Raw genomic sequence first — 20,934 nt, 5'->3', positions numbered from 1 at the left:
TTGTGTGAACCCATACCACACAGTAACAAATGGACATCGGAGAGGAACTTGTAGATATCAAGTGGAGACAACATTCACCACGTCTGACAATAATTATGGGTACTCACATCACCGCTTAGCTGGAAATGAGCCTGCTAATTCCATAAGATGTCTGATGGTAGTTCCAGCCTAGCCAGAAACCGTAGAGCAAAGTTGATGCGTTGTTGGAGATCACGTGGAGTTAAATCGTGCACCGCATGCGTCTCGCAGAGAACCTGCAGGAAGGATTGAAATACTTTGCTGACTGTTGTGCTTGGGTTATCTCGTTGGAGCGACACCGCCCCAACGTCAGCAGATCGGCGTGCATGTCACGTGGGTACATCCACCACAGCGACAGCTATTTCGTCAAGGACTACTGTCGCAATTGGGCGGCGTCCTCTGGAGGGAGATACACAAAGCGCGACCTTTTCTCCGAATTTTGCGAAATATACTCTGGGAAAGGGGTCCCCTTCTTAAGTTGTTTAAACGGTGATGCTCCCGAAGCGTAACCACCATTATTATTATTAATTTTTTAAATCTTCCCAAGCAAAGCACGACCATGACTGTATTCAAAATTTCACTTGCAGTGAAATTTTGAATACACGTTTCATTTTGATTAATTTTCAAATTTTTATTAAAATATTTTCCATTATGTATAAAACAAAACTTAAATAACGTTTAAGAAATTTCGAGAATATTCCAGAAAAGTGTAGAAGCCTCCTCCTAAAAGTGGTCGAACACTGTACATGATTCTGGAGTATTGTTTCTATATATTGCAGAAGATTGTAGATGATTCTAGAGTGTTTTTCACTAATAACAATTGAGGAGTAAGAGCTGTAACTTATAAAATAGAACACCCGTCATTCAGAAAGAGTGTTTGGTACAAGTTTTGTGGGTTTCGTGATAAACGTGGCAAGAAGTAGAGAAATGAGTGTTGAAAACCGAAGGGCTGTTATAACTCTGTATAAAGAAAGTTATTCCATGAGAAGTATTGGCAAAAACTAAGTATTTCATTTAAAGGTTATTATTATTTGGTTTTTTAGGAGCATTAGCAACTAAGGCCATATTTCTCCGGGGATATGCGGTGGTCATTCCCTGACCTTTCCGCATCCTCCATATTTGGTGGTCACGGGCTCGGACCCTCATTTAAAGGAGTACAAACTAAAGACCATAACATTTATTTCTAAACGCAGTCGACGACTTACTGCATCTGAAATTCGAGCTAAGTTCAACAGGAACAGAGAAACTCCCATGTCTCCCTTGTCCAGTTCTCCCTTGAATTTATTTCAGCTATCAGCTTCCACAAGGACAGATGGAAGTTTGTTCCAGCAATCAACCACTCGCTAGCTAAAGGCAAATATTTCACATCTATTCTGCAACCGTCTTTCCTCAATTTGAATTTATGCCCCCTCAAGAAGTGCGTAATCTGAGCAAGAGGAAGAATCCCATCATCATTGAGCGTGCTCAAACCATCAACCAGGTCACTTCACAAGTGCCTAGTCTCCAGACGCTGCTATTTCAGAACTGAAGCCTTTCTTGGTAAGAGCACCCTTTTGTTCTCCTCACCAGTCTTGTTGCCCTTCTCTGTATTCATTCTAGCAACTCTACATCCTTCCTAAAATGAGGCCTCCAGACCTGTACGCAGTACTCAAGGTGTGGCCTGACTATTACTTTATACGAAGGGATAATCACCCGCTTATTCCTGCTAGTAAAATTCCGTATATCATTGACAAAACCCCATGAGCTGTCCTGGCAACCTGTCTGCTCTGCTCAGAGAACCCAGATCTGACTGTACGATTACGCCCAGGTCTTTTTCCTTCTCTACCACCCTGAGTGTATTACCACACATTGGTACATTAAAAATCGAGAGAAACGGTTGGCTTGGGCTAAGAGGGCATCAACATTGGACAACTGAAGAGTGGGAATAAAACGTACTGTGGCCAGATGAATCCAAATTTGAAATTTTTGGATCCAATCAACTGAAGAAAAAAAAAATGGTGCCACATTGTTTAGCGCCTACAGTCAAGCTGGGTGGCGGCGGTTCCATCATAATCTGGGGCTGTTTCTCTTTTTCTGCAGTGGGTGGTCATCGTCTTAATTGAAAAAAAATTTGAGAAAAGAAGGATATAAAAGCATTCTTGAACATAATGCAATATCCTCTGGACTTCGACTTTGTGAAAAGAATTTTATATTACAACAAGACAATGGCCAAAGTTGTGCGGCGAATTTCTAACAACTAAACAACAGGAGGGGTTATTGCAGTTATGGTATGGCAACCCCAATCGCCTGACTTAAACCCAATAGAGCTTTTATGGGATCATCTAGACCGTCAAGCCCATGAAGTCTATCCATCTTCACAAAATCTATGGGACACCTTTTATATCGCTTAGAATAATGTTATTCAAGATATATATATAACTCAGACCATTTCGTTTGCCCATCTATTGTACAATCTGTCCAATTCATTAAATGTATTCAAGATACCCGCATCCACAACACCAGATAGAAGTATCTTTCAACAACCAGTTACACTTAGATGATGAAGTTTAGTAAAAATTTAATATTTTTCACTTCAGGACTTCATATTAATTATTTTAAAACCCCCAGGGGTTTTAAAATAATTAAAATAATTAAAACAATTAAAACGAAGTCCTGGAATTAAAAAAAAATTAAAATAGAAATATAGTAGATTTGGTATATTTTTAATGCTGCTGTGGGATGTGCAGTCTGTTTTTCCCATCGTCCTAAGTTCGTAAGAAGCTCCCGATCATTACAAACGAAAAAAGGCCTCACTAAGCTTAACCTGCATTCCTCTCTCAACAGGCAATATCCGACTTCAAATTTGTATTCAGCTCATCAAAAACCATAATATATACGATGTTCTGCGAGGGGAAAAACCTTTAAAACTTGTTGTCCAGTGTTATCAGAATATACAGAACTTCTAACCACGCCCGCAAAAACCTCGAGTTAAAATATAAAACTATTTCATGGAATACCTGTTTCGAAACGATACAATGCTCATAACGTTTCTTATAAAAAATACTCTTTATTACAATACTAACCACTCCATCCCCCACTCCCCACTCACTCCAGCAATCTTTTTTTCCGATTTTTTTTTTTGGCACATGCTTGAACTTGGTGAGATTTATGCCCTCCCATATTCTGCGCAACCATACCGTGCGTGCCCGCCAAGAACGGATGCTTTCTCATTCTTCGTCCCCTATTACCTAGAATTTGTGTCAACTTCCTCTCCGGAACGCGTGAACTGGAACATCCTGAGCCTTCCATTAATCACTCTAAATCCGTGTCGCTGCCTGCTACTGAACACTTTGGCCATAATAACAGGGAGGATGGAGAGTTCACTTTTAATGGGTGACAGCTACAAATTAGGCAGCATCCGCCGATGCAGCGTACACCACCACCACCACCACCACCAGGTGAGAATCACATATAAATAGATCAAATTTGGCCTTTCCAAGAACCACACCAGTAACGACTATCGGAACAGGGTTGGCGATGATCGAAAGGAAAGGGTTGATTTAAGAGAAACATAAAAGGGGGTAGGGGGGCCTTATCTCACGAGATAATCCTCAAATGGAAACCTGGAACTCTAATGGTAAGTCATTTAAGGGGACGCAAAGGTTATCACAAATGCGAGCTAAAGAAAAGACATTGAAAAGAACGAATGAAGGGGGGGGAAGGAAACAATTTAAAACAAAAGATGCGCGAGCGTGCTCCGGTTGCCACGGTAACGGTCATGTGATCCGCTTTCTTATTCTTCTCTCTCAGAGGTCATCTTTTTTACTTTTCACCTTCGGTAAGATTCTTACAGCGTCTTAAACCCTTCTTTTTTTTTTTTATCTCAGACGGTTCTACGTCTTTTTTAATGATTGTTTATAGTACAATGCTGATTTTACGAGAACGATTTCTAAATTGAAATATTTTCTCTAAGTCCTTGCCTTTTCACCTTACCAAAAGACAGAGTGATGTTAGCGTCTGCTTTTTTTTTTTTTTTTTTTTTTTATATATATCTCTTAAACGAAGACATATTCTTGAGAAATGCCAAATAATTTATCTTCTACAAACTGGCAAATCAATTTATATGCCGACGCCTTCTCAAGGAAGCGTGCAAAAAGCACAGCCACCCCCTTCCCCTCTCCCCTTATGTGCCTCTTTTATTGAAAGCAGAACAGATAAGGAAACTTCTCAGGAACTTCATCATCCATGGTCTACTAACCCAAAGTCAACACCAAACTACTTATTCAATAATGCAGATAAATGTCTTCTATTACGGGGCCACTGTTCGCACGATAAAAGGGGGAGGGGGGGATGATGTGGAAAAACAAAACGGGCCCCATTATCTTTCCACCTATCCAAACAACTTCTTTGCGGTTAGGGTAGTAAAGGAGATAAAATACGGGTCTGAAGAAAGGATGGACCCGCTCACTGCTTAGTGAAGTTTGCTTCTTTCTTTCTTTCTCTCTCTCTCTGCAGGCCTTTCAGCCCCAATCACTTGTGCCAAGCTGAAAAACACGGAGAGAGAGGGTGGAATGATGATGAAATATTCATGGACTGAAGGTGTTCGATTAAGTAAATACGAACCACAGTGAGCGGGGCAGGCCACGAGCGAATGAAATATTGCTAGCCGTGAAGGGAAGTGGGGGGGGGTGTCTAAATAATTATTTCCATTTCGATTATAACGGCGGATAAAAAAAAAATGGCTTTCGAAGAAAAAAAAGAATTCTTTGAATTAAGGTAAATGTTGGAAAATTTTCTCATTAATGTACCTTGGACTCCTGAGAACGACAAAACCCCTTAAGAATGTCATTCCTCCAAATTTTTGCGCACCCCCCCACCACCACCGTTTCTTTTAGCTCTATAGCCGTATTTCATTCTGTGTTTGTTTTCAATTAAGTTTGCAGTCATTGTTCGTCTGCTGCCAAATTTCTTTCTGTCAGAAGGATGCAAAGTTGGAAAATTAAACAAACAGGAGGATTGGAGTCTTTTGGAAACGTCAGTGAAAATTAAATTTTTTTTCACTCGAAAACTGGCTGTTGGACATAATATATATCTGTCGTTTGGGAGGAGAATTTTTTTTTTTGTTCTAATGATGGAGTTCTACATTTTTCACCGAGTTTTTTTTTTTTCTTTTTATCCAACTGCACGTTAACGAGAAAAAATAGAACGCCCGATGTCAGTTCAACTCTCCACGTGCATTTAAGACTCGCATTCGCAACAAAACTGGCCACTTCATCTTTGTCCATAAAGATTTAATCGTGGAAATCCGAAAACAATATATTGTTATGCAGAGATGCATCCTTTTCGGGGGGTGGGGGAGATAACGCTATGAATGATATCCACCAAAGGAATACTAGAAGGGGTGGGTGGGAGAAACGACACGAGATGAGATATGGATGATGTATTGGAGGCAGGGAGAATGATGAAGTTGAAAGCAACGTCTCAAAGCCTCATTTTGGTGCAAGGTAAATACGCTATCATTCTCCCCGGCAGTGAGATGTGGCACAATTATGGTGCGCGCGCTCGCGAGACGTTTGTATGTCCACGAAGGAGCCCCCCCCCCCCCTTTTGCAGCGAGATTAATACCCCAAACTTCCACTCACTTACCACTCCCATCGATAGTAATAGATTGCGATCAATAAGTGGGGGAAGGCGAGAATTTGCGATAAAATGACGGAGTCGTGACATTGTGCAGCCACATGTATGGGAAATGGTGGAGGAGTGAGTGATCTCCGACAGAGCACCAGACGCGTACGGACATAGATAACAGAGCCCGAACAGTGTCGTAGATCGTGAATCTCTTGTTTTCTTTTCACCAATGACAACAGCTTGAGCAGCGAGATGGAACATATGTTTCTGCGTCTCATCACCATGGGAATTTATCGTTTACCAGACGACGTCAGTCTGCTAGTGGCTGCTTGTTGGACAGCAACAGCTGTGATGGTCGTTTTCACTCCTTCCGCTGGGTGAAGGACCTGCCTCAGTCGTAGGTGTAATCAAACGACCAGGAAAGTCTACTGCAGCAGCAGCATAACACCGGTTTGAGATTAACGATGGGAAGGAGGGGACGAGAAGGGAGCTGTCGTTACATGCATATCAGAACAACGGTTAATTTGTGGTTGTGCGCATCCGGGAGGGCATAAACATACCCGAAACATGAAACGAGTCCCTTTAAATGATATCTCTCTTTTTTTACAGTGGATCCACCTTGATTATGCCAAAATATTCCATCTTTTTTTTTTTTTTTTTTTCCTCCCATGTTTCACTAGAGGAATCTAGATCCTTTCCTTGCCAAAAGACGAAAAATTTATCTTTTGGAAACAGAACATATGACGTCACGAATGCTTTAGTTCATTTTTAATAATACTGTTGAGCGCAACTAAAAATTGTATTTGACTAACAAAGCATTGTTGATGTCAATCAATCAGAGCACGCGCTGCATTCGCAGAAACATTTCTAGTGCGTGACACTTCGTTTGGCGTTTTATCAATTGTTGAGAATCAGACGATATGAAAAGCGTTCAAAATAAAAAAAAAAAAAAGGATTGACAGCTTTGTATATCTTTCACCTTTCCTTATGAATATCACGCAAACAGAGCTCAGCTGTTTATACACACTTAAATAATATAAAGAAAGACTGAAAAAAAAGAAAGAAAAGGGACAGTCGTGGCTGTTGCGCCCTCTGATTACCCCGGGATCAATGAGATCGCGGGAAACAGCATACCCTGCCACTAACCACCGATATATTGACGTAACCACTACCTCTTGACATATCCTCTTAGTCAAGACATCTTGTAGACAGGCAGATGTAAGAAGTAATGCCCAAAAGTTAATTTGCGCTGTCATGGAAACTGAATGCCCTCTCACACGATGTTCTTTTGTCTCCAAACGAACTTTTTATTTATATAGATTTTTATCAGAGCATTAAATAGAATCATGGCTCTCTCTTTCGCGCGCATAATCTCCTCGGAACGTATACGAATCGAGTCAGCCAGGAAGCATGCAAAACAATAGGGAATTTTTAGTAAATATCCACGAGGGCATGCTCTAATAAGATTACTGCCGCTATGAAACGTCACCGAAAGAAAGAAGAATTAGTAATGCTACTAGCAAGGTGCGCACGGGCCATAGCTCGCGAACTTCATTATTTAACTCGTAAAAATGCCCCTGAAGAAGTTAGCGGGGCAGAAAAACCGCAAAAGTGTAACTTCACGACAATGAGATCTCCATAAGGCATTAACAACAGCTGTTAATGGAGGTTTGTGTGAAAAGAAAAAAAAAAGAATCGAAAAAAAAACTGTAAATAATTATCGACCTCGGCCATTTTGTATCGCGTTGCTGATGAACTTTGTTGGAGAAACAACACTTAGAACGTGTTAATCTGGCCAAGTAATTAACGGTCTAAATTTACGCGGGGTGGTTTATAATGTTATTAAATTAAGAAGGATTAACATTTTATCTGTATCACAGTCCTGTGAGAAGAAAGATTAAGGCCATTTTCAGTTTTCTTATTAAAATCTTTAAAAAGTATTTAAAGGGAAAAAAAAAGAGGCGTGCCTTGGACAAGACTGTGTATAGAAGGCTAGTGTGAAGCTAATTAAGATTAACTTTTTTTTTTAAGGCGTTGTCGAATTGGGATGCAAATGTTCTCGCAAAAGAACGCTGAAAATTGTGACTTCTCTCTCTCTTTTTTAAATTCTTAAGGAGTTTCTATTTTCGTAAGTCACATAAACAATGGGATGCCGCGCGTGTAAGGAAGTATCCGAGTTGGGTAGAAATTAAATTAAAATAGAAGCTTCTCTACCCAAAAAAAAAGCTGTTATTAGATGCTAGAATTGAATTAAAAAGAGAGTAAATATGGGATGAAAATAACGTATTCTCTAGTGACAAAAATGGTGTCTTATCCTCGCTTATTTTTCCCTTTCTGCCATTCTTTTTTGCTGCTCCTTTTTCCCTGTTGGTCACATCCTCAATGGCCTAAACGTAGTTCTTTATTGTCGCTTCTATTCATCCTGTCTTTTATTGTACACAAAGCTTAAGAAAACGATTAAAATGAATCGATCTGTATTCTCTGTTTTCGTACATTAATTAATAAAAAAAAAGGAGCATTTCACAGTACTAAAACACATCAGTCTTCGCTGGGACTCTCACTTAAAAAATTCATTTTATGACTCCGGTTTTTAAATATGCGATACTATTAAACGTTTTGATATATGGTCAATGGCAAATATGGCGCATAACAATGAAATTGATGAGGAAATCATATGCAGACGATAGTGACAAACTATCGTCTGCATACGTTACGCAAATGCAGACGATAAACGTCTGTCCCTTATTACCAGAACAAAAAAGTTAACATATGAATCGTGCCACAAAACAACAAAGGCAATTTAACAATACAAGGTGTGGCAATAAAGTTCCCGGACTGGTACAATAAAAAGAACACAAAGAGAAGGAGCTCAAAAATGGTTTTATTTTTATTCAAAATAATCACAACCTGATTGAATGAATGCAGTTATTCTAAAAGTTTCATAAAAGAGTCAGCGAAGGTATTCAAAGAGATTATTTTCCATTCGCCGGTTACTTTTTGCTTTATGTCTTCAATATTCTCCTCATCTACTAAGGCGGTGAGGTACCTGTGTACTGTCAATAAACTGCATACATTCTATAGGCTATTTTTCACGATTAAAAACCATTCCGGGATAAAATCCATGCAGTCCTCTCTCAAGAGGATTCATTGGTCCTCTTGAGAACCTAAACCTTTTCAATATGTGTGGAAACACATATGAAAAGGGTTTAAGGTTCGATTAGCCATGATGTTAGCCCCCAAGGAGATATAACTTAGGCATCACAAGTGTCTGAGTGTTAATTTTTCAAGTTGGGATACGAATCGGGAATGCATTAACCAAGATATATACAGAAGTGGTTGCAAAACAAAGCTAATTCCATCTCAAGCGAGAGTATGAGGTTTTCTTCGCAAACAGAAAAGTCAGTCTTAGAACACAGTGTACACGATATGATGAAGCCCTGTGACCTACATCTTGGCGCTGGACAAAAATTAAATCCAGTGGTCATACACGAATTGCTTTGCAAGGTTTGGTCAAGAAATACTTGACTCTTTCTTGCTGATCCAAATGGCTTGAAGAGCAGCCCTGGCGTTTTCTTCTTAAAATTGGAATGTTGATGAATGAAGGATTCTTTGCTTTATTCGTAGATCAACATTCTGGTGCACCGGATCATACGATATTAGTTATGACCTTCTGATAGTATTATTCCAGGCAATTTCTGCGCAACTTGCAAATCGTGTTCAACCGATTTAGAAATTAAACTGAAAAACCAAAACTAACTTATGGGGACAAATCCTAACCCCTCCCGCATAGATACTGATCATCAATCCACATTGAATAGGTCTTTAAGAATTCTTCCAGGCTCAAGTGGGATTAAAACTTAGATCTGTCCATACGAGATGGACAGAATTTCATGTGACCACGAGGTAAAAAAAATCTTTTTAATTGAAGATACGTACACGCTAGAGATGCTCTGAATTGCAAATAAAACTGAAGAGCTTTATTTAATCCGAATTCCGTCTGAAAACTTTAATAAACTCTAATTTCTATTGCCAAGCGAAGATGCATCTGTCACAACAATACTCGAATACATTTCTGCAATTCCTTTTTACAACTATTATTTCAATTTTTTTTTCTTCTTCCATCTCTCCAGACGACAACAAAGAGCACAAACGTTCATTTCATTTGTTACTGTGAACAGCATCACTCCTGTATGACTTCACCATATGTCGTTGAAAATTAACAGAAATTCAGTCCGGAAAAATTCATCCAAATTTGTGTTTGCTTCATTTTTATTCCAAAGCGTATTTCCGTTGACGCTCTTTTATAGGTTCAGGGGGGAAGATGATAAACCTGTGACTGTCGCAGATGGCTGTACATGCATCTATTGTTTTGTCAGGTTATTAAATCATGTCACCCACACACAAAAGTCGCCGTTGGGGGGGAAAAAACTCACGAGGGGAGCTGTAACAGTCAGTACCTTTTCTAAAGCCCAGCTGGTGACAATCTTTTATGTTAAAAGCTCGTTTTTAATTAAACCGCTAACAATGACAATGTTATCTCAGATATGGAAATGAAAACAGAATGTTCTTCCCCAACCCCTAACTTCCTCGTTTTCCCCAGTTCCACTTCAGCCTGTTCAAACACGTAGCTACACACGTTACAACAACCAAATGCGCTGTTTTGCCCGGTTAATCATTAAAAATGTAAAAGTATTTTTAGCGTGCCCAAACTGCTCTTTTACTCGGTCTCTAACTGAAGCGAAGGGACACAAAACACTCCAGAAATAATTGCAAACACCTACGTAGTATAACGAGTTAGAGGGGCCCCGAGTATTTTAGTAGTAACAAAGTAAAAGTAAATGAGACATAAAATTTGTTTGCGCACTTTCTTGGCTTTATTAATCTCCGGAGTGCACGCTCTAATTACAAACCCACTTCTGACAAAGAATGCCGGCTGTTAGATTAAAAGGGATTCGGCGACCTTTAACTTGTCAGCGATACACGCGATGGTCAGGTGGGACTATCTGATGCGGTCGCTCGTTTATAAAAGAGATAAAAGCGATCCACATTTCAATCTTCGCTACACGTGCATTCAGCTGGACATCAAAGCAGAAACACGACACCAACAGGGAGTTTTCGCTTTGCTCGACGCTTTTCGCAGTAATGCGAACGAACCGCACGCTACAAGCAACCAGAAATTTCTTAGAAAATGGGTGGAAGTAGTAGAAGTGTAAGGAGTTGGAAACAGATTCCACACTAGTCGACAGCTTTGATGATTGGTGGTGAAAGTAAAATCTCAAGACAAACCGGTTTTAAAAATTTTAAGGACTGTAACGTGTCTATTGCAGCATGCGCAGTAGAGATCCAATGGCAACTTATCTCTGAAGTATTTGAATGCGTTTTTAATTTTGATTAACATTAACAAGGCCAAATGATGCGAAGAAGCAGACTTTTCCTGAATCAGTCAAAAAAAGAAAAAGAATCCAAATATTCATGCTATTCCCATTCCCGCAAGGTAACCTTCCAACTCCGCTTTGAACTTAGGCGGATTCGTTGTTCAACAACCCACTGTCCATAAGTAAACTTTCTGAGATTTATATTATCGCCACCTGGTCCTTGTCTCGCTTATGAGACAAGAACCAAAGGGCAAAGATATCCTCCTTGTTCATTTTACCCAACCCCTTCCGCACCTTATTCAGATCTCCCCTCGGAATGTCCAGACTTTGCAGTCTACGCCTTCTAAGATTCTTCATATGCATCGATCTGCAATCATCGATAATCTGGTCGCTCTTCTTTGAATCCTTTCCAGAAGTTCTGGCTTTTGGGGGGGGGGTGCAATCCTTGGACCTGAATACAATATTCCAAATCCCTTCTAACCATCGACTTGCGTAGAAAGATAATGATGTCTTTATTCTCACTTGACAAGGATCCTATAAATCATGGACAGGATACCATGTGCCTGTCTCGCCACCTTCTTACGCTATATATAAAATTTCACTTCAGACTGAATCGTAACACCCAACTTTTTCTCCTTTTGGACCACCTTTAACCCCCCTTCAGCTTATACACGATTCCTTGATTTCTCTTCCCCAAATGCGTAACCTTACATATAGAAGCATTCAACTTTAGTTGCCAATTTTCAGACCATATATACAACCAACCAATATCATTTTGAGGCAACATGGCCTAGCTCGGAATATTAACCACCCTTCCCACCTTCAGATCATCAGCAAACTTTGAGAACTTCCTCTCGGTTCTCTCGTCAATATCATTTAAGAAAATCAGAAACAGGAGAGGACCCAACACGAATTCCTTAGGAACCTTTCGAGTTACATTGGTTCAGGCTTTTTTGTCATTTGCATGGGGTTGTAATGGGCCGATCTGGAGGTGAGAGATTTAGTGTTCCTCCTCTCACTTACATGCAAACCTGCCTGGAGTCCAGCTTATCCTCGAAACAACCGAACTCAATCCAAATATTTTCTACTTTTGTCTTAATTAATCGATCTATGTATTATGCCTTTTCCAGTCCTAAAAATATGGTTGATAAATATCGCTTTAAATACGCCATGCCAAACTTACGTTTTCATCAATTTAACATTTAAAAAAAAGGAAAGAAAGTGGAGGATATTCCTCTCCTTTCAAGCTTGAGATATTTTCCAACGACACCGTTAAGATATACGATATCTACCACTCCGAGACGAAGACAAGAGCATTACAGTAATCGTGAAAGTTCAAGAACCAGAAAAACCAGCCGAAATTGTACACCAGTCCATAATCGGCTGATTCTGCGTTAGGAAAAAAAAAATAAAAATCACAAGACCTATGCCGAAATACTTCTTGTGAATGCGAACTTCTCCAGGGAAAAATTCTCCAGCCAGAAGACAAGCGGTTGTTGCAAAACTGTCAGATATCGCAGGAACTGAAGCTACCACTCGTCTAAAATAATTCTACAGTGGAAGCAAGTTCGTGCTTCTTCTTAGAGAGAGAATCTTCGGTCAAAGAAAGAACATAAGACAGTTTATCTGGATTTTATTTTCCGTGGGTGTTGAAATTGCAACTAGTGGGCACACCATGTTATACGAGATGATAACCCCAAGCTTCTTAAAGAAGGAGGTACTGCCGAGGGCCATGTAGATCCGTACAACTCTATAATGGTAATCCCAACTCTCTGTCTCTCTATTTGCATTGCTAATATCACTCATTCCTTACCTTTTCCCTGTTTCCGTTTCGCATGCGTCAATCGATAACCCCCCAATCGCATTGAAAACGCGCGCGCGGCATCGCCGGTTCCTGAAATATTCGAACCCTGGACTTATAACGTCTGAAATTGAGCTTTAAATGGTACGTTCGGTGGGTGGGAAGTGCTTATATAGGAGAGTGGTATTTCCAACATTGTATGTCCTGGCATTGTGGGACAGCCGTTTTCATTCAGATGTGTGGCCTCAAATAAAAGAGGAGGGAAGGCGAAAGCATCGCACAACAGACGGACGGGTTCGGGGAAACTGGTTTCAAAGGTGATTTGCATATATTCGCTTGGCGCGCACCTATTCGAATGCAAAGTGCGTTAATAATCGAGGTGGAGGACCATAGAGGAGAAGAGAAGAGATGGCAATATCTTTAAAGGGAGGGATGGGCACATAGATTTTAATCCCTTCAAGAGTCTGTTGACCTCATTGTTTCAAGGTCGTATTCTACTACCATCAAGGGGTTGTACCTTTTTTTCTTTCAATGGGCTTGCACGCGGCCGTTAAGGAGGAGGACGGGGTTGGTAATATATGATTATCAGAGGAAAAATCAAACTAAAGGATGCTTTTTACGTTGGTGGGAGGAAGATGCAAATGAGAGAAAACTTAGAAGAAGAAAAAATTTTTAAATTTCGAAGCAGACTTAATTAATAATGATAATAATTAAGCCAATAGGTATATTTTTGAAAGATTTCGTTAATTCTGTCCTCCGATTTTATTGACGAAGTTGAGAATTCTCTTTGAAATGGAAGCAAATTATCAATAGCTAATTCCATTAATCTTTTAAAAGAGTTTCGTATAATTCTTGGAAAATCCTTGGGTGGCCGACTAACTCCCACATATCCAGTAACTAGTCCAGCAAATAGATGAGCTGTGTGTTGTACGTGAATCACAGTATTCGGCATTCGTTTGGTACACACGGAACCACTAATGTAGATCTAGATGGTGTAGAACAGGTCAACATAAAGACATGCCAAGGTTATTACCACACAATCCCATTTCCTGTTTGCACTGTTATTTAAATCTCCCCTTACGAAATACGACATTCCACAAAGTCCGATAGTTGGCACATCTGGGAGGATGAACCTTCCAGCTCAACCCCTTCCTTTCGTTCCTGTTTTACTTAAATTACTATGGAAGGTAGAGCTTACAGTGTCACCAGCTTGTACTGAGGTGATAAAAAATGTAACCATAGGCAGTGGGATGTTAGCAAAAAGTGAAACGGGTGTAGTTTAAAACTTGGACTTAGAATGGGAGAAGAGAAAAAAAAAGAATCCTAGTATTTCTTGGGAGAATTACGCCCTCGTAATGTAATACTGACCACTTTTCGTGTTTCCTCTCTCTCCCTTTTTATTTTATTTCTTTCGCAATTCAGGTGTTGATGCCAGAATTGACCCGCGAAAGAAAATCCACGCTGCACACAGAGATGCAATTTTCATGATCGCTACTAGAGGTCGCTGACCGCATTACTTAAATGCATACGTAAACAATGAGCTACTCTGACGAAATTAGTATCATTCCGGTTTTGAAACGTAAGGCACGATGTAAGTCCACCCCCAAAAGTCAAGAATACCGAACAAGAAGGAAAAAAAGAAAAGAAATAGGTACATCGGATGTAGTCACACATCCCCCGAAGTTGCTACCGGTAACCTATAATAATTTCTCCTCACAATATAGCTAATAACACAGCAGCCACCTTTTCCCCCTCTTCCTGATATTGGCAACCAGTGTGATTACTGTTGTCTAGGCAGTGTTGCTGTGGTAACCGTCAAACATGGCGGCTAGCGTGAAGGGTCGTTGTTAGCCTTACACCCCCATCTCTCTCTCTCTCGAAGCACATTTTGCACAGGACGATGTGTTTATTTCCCATCCTTTCGTAGGCAGGAGGAGGAAGAGGAGGAGTGAAAGAGGGGGTCTGCAATCTCTTAACACCATAGGAGCTATGGTTTAACGGCCGGAATAGGAGACTTGATATTTGTTGCGGTAAGCGTTGCAACTCAAAATGGTAATAAAAATTTTTATGTTCACTTTGTCATATATCTTTTATATTGTTTGCAGGCTTGACTGTTTCTGTAGTGGGGGAGAATGGGCTTGGAGGTGGGGAAGAGCAGAAAGGGAAGGAGCCAGCCAGATAAGATATTAATAACATAGATCGAATGCTTCCACGGAGGATACTCAATTTCTCATCTCGCGAAAAAACAGCTTTCTTGTCAGCCACTGTATTGCGTACAAAGACCAGCAAACGTTCAGACGAAAAGGTAATCATAGTCCGATATTGATAGAATAAAATATATGGAGGAGACATGTTCACCGAAATTAAAAAAAAAAAAACTTTTCCAAGTGGCGCTTTAAGAAACAGGCAATAAAATAAAATAGAAAAAAAATACAAAAAAACTTAGGTTTAGTCAACTTCTCATCGGAATAAAACAGTTTAGATGGTGCTGCCCTCTAGAGGCTGCGAAAATCATTTGCCGCTTTTTTTTTTCTCTGCTCTTCACTTCGTTGTAAAGCGATGGTATTTTATTTTTTGTTTGATTAAGGCTTTAAAAATATATAAGACAGCCCTTAAACCTCTAAACTGCCTCGATTATACGCCAAAAGATTCATTCATACACCAAAAGATTGACATCCATTTATACACCAAAAGATCAACATTCATTCATACACCAAAAGATCAACATTCATTTATACACCAAAAGATCAACATTCATTTATACACCAAAAGATCAACATTCATTTATACACCAAAAGATCAACATTCATTTATACACCAAACGATTAACATTCATTTATACACCAAACGATTAACATTCATTTATACACCAAACGATTAACATTCATTTATACACCAAAAGATCAACATTCATTTATACACCAAAAGATCAACATTCATTTATACACCAAAAGATCAACATTCATTTATACACCAAAAGATCAACATTCATTTATCACCAAAAGATTAACATTCATTTATACACCAAAAGATTTTTATCACTCCATATCATTGGCGTAATAGACTGAGTGCAGCTCCACCTGCTTCCTTGAATCATCTCAAAGATATAATCGTATTTTATTCTACAATCCTGACAGTGTTCTCGAGTTTTATATACTGACAAGAACGCGCAATACTTTTGTTTGGCTAAAGTAGTTGGTTGTGGTAGAGAAAGGGATTCGTAATCGTAACTGACACACACCTGGGTGCACTAACGTATACACGTAGAGTTACATACTAAAAAAGAAGGCTATTTATTATCGGAAAGGCTGCTTCGCGCAATCATATCTATACACTAATACAATGGAAATAAAAGTAATGTATTTATATTTCTAAAATCACTGATAAAAAGAATCTGGTCCGTGCATATTTCCATACGTTATTTTGTCCTTATCCTTTTATATAGTCCGCTTAGATGCGCGTGCCACATGTCTGACTGAATAACAATAAGCAGTCCGTAACATTCAGAATTCATCTGCAAATGCATTTGTAGGAGAGGAAAAACAAAAAGCATACAAATACAAATCTTTTTCTCTTACATTCTTTATATAAACAAACAAAAATATATTCTGCAGTTAATCCAAAAATAAATACGGGATTAATGTAATCGTACGAGAGGATCTCGACGCACGAGCTGCAAAGACGATCGATATAAAGAGGAAAGTGGAAATTTAAAATAAAAGGCTTTTTTTTCCAGTCTGATGTGCCCCTGCAAAGTGCAACCAACAGCTTGATATAAAGCGATATATGAATACAGGAGAACTGAAGTTATAACACTTGCAAAGGAATAATATTTCTGCCTTTTTATTGAAGGAGAAATTTCGATACTGTATTTAACCTAAAAGAACAACAAAAATATATTAATATCGTAAACCTAAGCCCAATACTGACGCGTTAAATTCATTTCAAATCAGGATATCTTAAAAAAGATCCAAGAGATTACTCGCTGTATTAATACTACACAAGATTCGTTTAGTAAATATGATCGAAGGTCAGAGAAATACTTTGCTTTTCCAAGAAAAATTTGTTTTATCAACTATATTCAGCTATGTTTTCATTCGGTAATTTTTTATTTATATATATTCATGCAAATTTTCAGTTTTGTGGTTCTTTTTTGCTATTCTACATACGTTTGTGTAAGGACGTATATTTACCCACTGCCAACACTATTTGCCGACTTCTATTATGTCCATATTTGACTATAAAACAAGTATTTTGAGCCTTCTTTCCTTCCTGTAAGGGACATGAGAGTTCGGAAGAGCCTGTTCGGGTCAAAGTACTTCTGAAGAAGTTACGTACTGCTCTGAGGAAGAAAAAAATTACATAAAAAGCCTATATTACCTCTGATAATAACTAAGAACGTTCTCGTGGTTTTTTTTTTTTTTGTTTTAAATATCAACACTCCGAGGGTAATACTCGAGCATAAGTTTCAAAGCTGACATTACAAAGATCGTCAGATCATTTTCCCCCACTTATTAAAGATTAAGGTTATAATAAAAGCGTATAAATAGCTATAATAAGTTAAAAACGTTATGACGAAACAACGTTAACCGAAAGAACGTTAAACGAGGACAGACTGCATATTTCAGCGTCAGTTGCAATCTCATCCACGTTCACCATCATATGCTTCGATGTATAACGTCAAAAATTCACCAGAATGAAATACAAAATGAGGTCTTTCTGAAGAACATCTTCGTGAGCCGTGCTTGGCCTAAGAATCAAATTCTAGCAAAGCAGAAACAGTGCCAAAATTCCATTTTAATATTGTTAAAAGTTCTTACCAAGGTCTTTCATCTTATTTGCGAAACAACAGATATCGTATTTCTGAAAGTAATGTGTTTTGTGTCTTTAAAATTATCACGTTGTTTGGAACAATGTATAAGTTATGCAAAATTAAGTTTTAACTTTCTATGGATATGGAATTAGGGACGAAGAATCACTCATTTTGCAGTTGGATGAGTTATAAGACTAGAAGTCTCTTTGGATAGAACGGCGAGAGGTCACCAATTAGTTCCTCAGCACTAAAACGGACAGTGAAGTCTAAATTTTTAGAGTCTAATATGAGCTGGCCATTTTTGAGTTCTTTTTAACTACAAGCCATATTCGGTTCGTATTCCAGTACAGAATTCAAGCGGCCGTCCCGAACTAAAACACAGACAGTTACGCTCGCATTTCTCTTGTTTCCCCAATTCAAACACCACCTCCCTCCCCACTTGCAGTTAGTTAATCGATCACGTGGCTAGAGTTACCTGGCGTTTGTAGCGTTCCTAACAGTCGGCTCCTTCCTGTCTGCGGCCACACTATAATACCGACTCTCGCTAAGCGAAAACTTAGTAGAGTGTCGAGATCAGGATGAATCTCGTGTGTTTGTGGCTTATTCATGCCAAAATGTAATGAGTTTCTCTTTCTCTCTCTCTCCTAGTACCTGCAGAGAGAGGGGGGAGAAAAAAAAAAAAGAGAAAGAAAAGCTGCACGAGAACCTCAACAGCCGTCGCCATAGCAACCACAGGTGTCGTCTGCTACAGTATATTTGTTCGGAGTACCGAAGTAAAATCCATATTTACTCTATGGATAAAAAAAATAATAATAATAAGTAAATAAATAAAAGTGTGACTGAAAAGCACCACTTAAGCACGATGCATTCATTATTCAGACTTCGGTTTATTTTAATAATCTTGTATACCACCAGATGGCACTTAGAGTGTAAACATGAGAGAGGGTTCATTCGATTACAGATGTATCTACAAGCGAATGACAAAAAGCATACGGTGATGTAAGGCGTGAAATATAATCCGCCCCCTGGCGGTAAAAAGCATAAAACTGAGCAGTCGAAGTACGGATTTACAAACGGATAGAAAGAAATTTAATATTATAACGCCCGCTTTCGGAGCAAAAGATACCGGCATATACGATTTAAGTGGGACACGTTAGGTGTCGCTACAAGTTCAACGGTTTTCCACGGGTGTAAGCTTCACTTAACAGAAACAAGACCGTGGCATCATTGCATTTGTATCCATGACAACGTGGCATTTGTGCTTTGTTACAAAAATTGCTTGAATTTCGCTCTTCTGTTTAATATTCTTCTGTATTTAATGTTGTTTGTGATGCCTGCGAGAGTAACATCTTTTTCAAGTTTCAATTGTAAAAATATGGCCGATTTGCATTTTTCTCTCTCATATATATATAAAAAAAAATAATAATAATAAAATAAATGATGCAATCCGAAGCAAGAAAGATTCAAATTCTACGTTCAGAAATGATTAATATTTACATCCATTTCAAATGAAGTGGGTACAATTTATCAAAAATATATTAAAGCAGAATTATACGTATCTGCGATTAAAAACAGTGAAACGCCTCTAAAAATATCGAAGAATACAATCAACATTAATTTGTAACAAATAAAATATATGCCCTGTACATTAAAAAAAAAAGTACAACAATTAACAGCGCCTATAAGACATTGTTGGATTTAATATGATTGTTGCACGTCATTGTTACAATAAAAAGACAGAAAAACAGGTTCAGCTTTTAAAAAAATCCCTACAAAATGAGCTTAAAATATTTTTCGAGTAACCGGGACAACGCTAAAACGAAAACTAACTGAATGTAAACAAAACTTTTAAAATATTTTAATTACCAACACATCGTAATCTTTATATTGTTACAAGAACTATGTTTGCCCTCTGCCAGTCTCTTTCTTTTTTCTTCCTTCCTCCTATACGTTTCTTCTATTAGTTCTTGCGCTGAGCTTCGAGCTCACGTTCCATCCATCATCATTAAACTCATCTCTGAGAAAGATCGGCAGAATTACACTCATTTTTCATTGGCAATTTTTCCTGTCCGTGGCATTGTTACAATAGGCCAAAATGCCATAAGTCTTTCCCCCTTCTGTGGGACTTTTCCTTGTTTTTTTTTAGGTAGTAAAACAAGACTCACTATTTTATCGAGCCACTCCGATAGACGTTTTCAGTTCTGTTGCAGTAGTTTAATTGGGGACTTAGGCGCAATCTTTATTGTTGATCGACGCAAGAAGGGAAAAAATTAAATGACTTCGAAAGTACCAGTAATATTAATGACATCCTTCGTTACACAACCATCGAGTTACAGAAGGTGATCTGATTATTTAAAAGTCTCATTTGTTGAATTTTTTTCAAGTTTAAAGAATATACGCATTGTACCCTGTCCAGACTCAAAACAGTTCTAATAAACGTCCTACCAAACGACGTCCTGATTATCTGCGCATGCGCGGGTAAATCTTAAAAGTAAGAATCTCCTTGTAAGGTTGAATTATTACCTCAATAAAATTCAAGACCATTCACCTTTCCAGTTTTATCGATCGGTTGGGACAATAAACATGGCCGCATTCGCTTCACTGCCGCGTGTGTGAACTAAATGTTAAAACTATTTTTCCATAATGAGCCTTCGAGACTAGTGATGGATCTAAGCGAATGATTTTTATAATCGAATGATCAATAATCGAAGTAACCGATTATGGCATTTTCACAATCGATCATATGCAAATTAGTTCATTTAGAAATAGACGTTGTCTCTGCCTGTCTGTCTCCCTCTCTCTTTATATATCCTAATTTGCATATAACCGATTATGAAAATGCCATAATCGACTACGTATATTCACTATTCAAGGCTGTTCAGAATCGATCATTAAATGCAAAACATTCTCTGCAACGTGCAAAACTACAGAATTCCGAAAAAACCGCTCGATTAATGTACACGTACTTTCCCGTATTTACTCGCGTTTTGAATTTCAAAAGCCATAAGAACTCACTCTGAAGTGTCTTCTTTATTATCGGTGTATCACAACCATAGTTGTTTGTCTCCAACTGCTGGCGAATTAATTACATACAATAACCTCTATCAACCTTTGCACGGCAGCAGTAATCTCAAGTTCATCACCCCCCCTGCACCCCCCCCGTCTTTTTTTTTTTTTTTTTGCGTGCGCAGAACGTGCGTAATGCTAAGGAAGGTGTTTCTCTCCTCAAACTTACAAAGCTATTACATGCTTTAGCGAAAATAATTAAACCACGCCAAAATACATAGAGTATAAGTAGACCAGGACCACCCCGGTGTTGG

At 38.7% G+C, this 20,934-nt stretch overlaps 1 protein-coding gene across 4 annotated transcripts in view; it reads right to left on the bottom strand.

The window, feature by feature from the left end:
- LOC150087000 (latrophilin Cirl-like) overlaps window positions 1–20,934 on the bottom strand; it is a 285,427-nt gene that overhangs the window by 116,461 nt on the left and 148,032 nt on the right. The window lies entirely within an intron of this gene.

Source organism: Mastigoproctus giganteus, chromosome 4 (genome assembly GCF_048544385.1).
Source record: "Mastigoproctus giganteus isolate SK-2022 chromosome 4, ASM4854438v1, whole genome shotgun sequence".
NCBI classification, from domain to species: Eukaryota; Metazoa; Arthropoda; class Arachnida; order Uropygi; family Thelyphonidae; genus Mastigoproctus; species Mastigoproctus giganteus.
The sequence above is the reverse complement of the archived record's forward strand: the minus strand, read 5'-3'. Positions and strand labels throughout refer to the sequence as shown.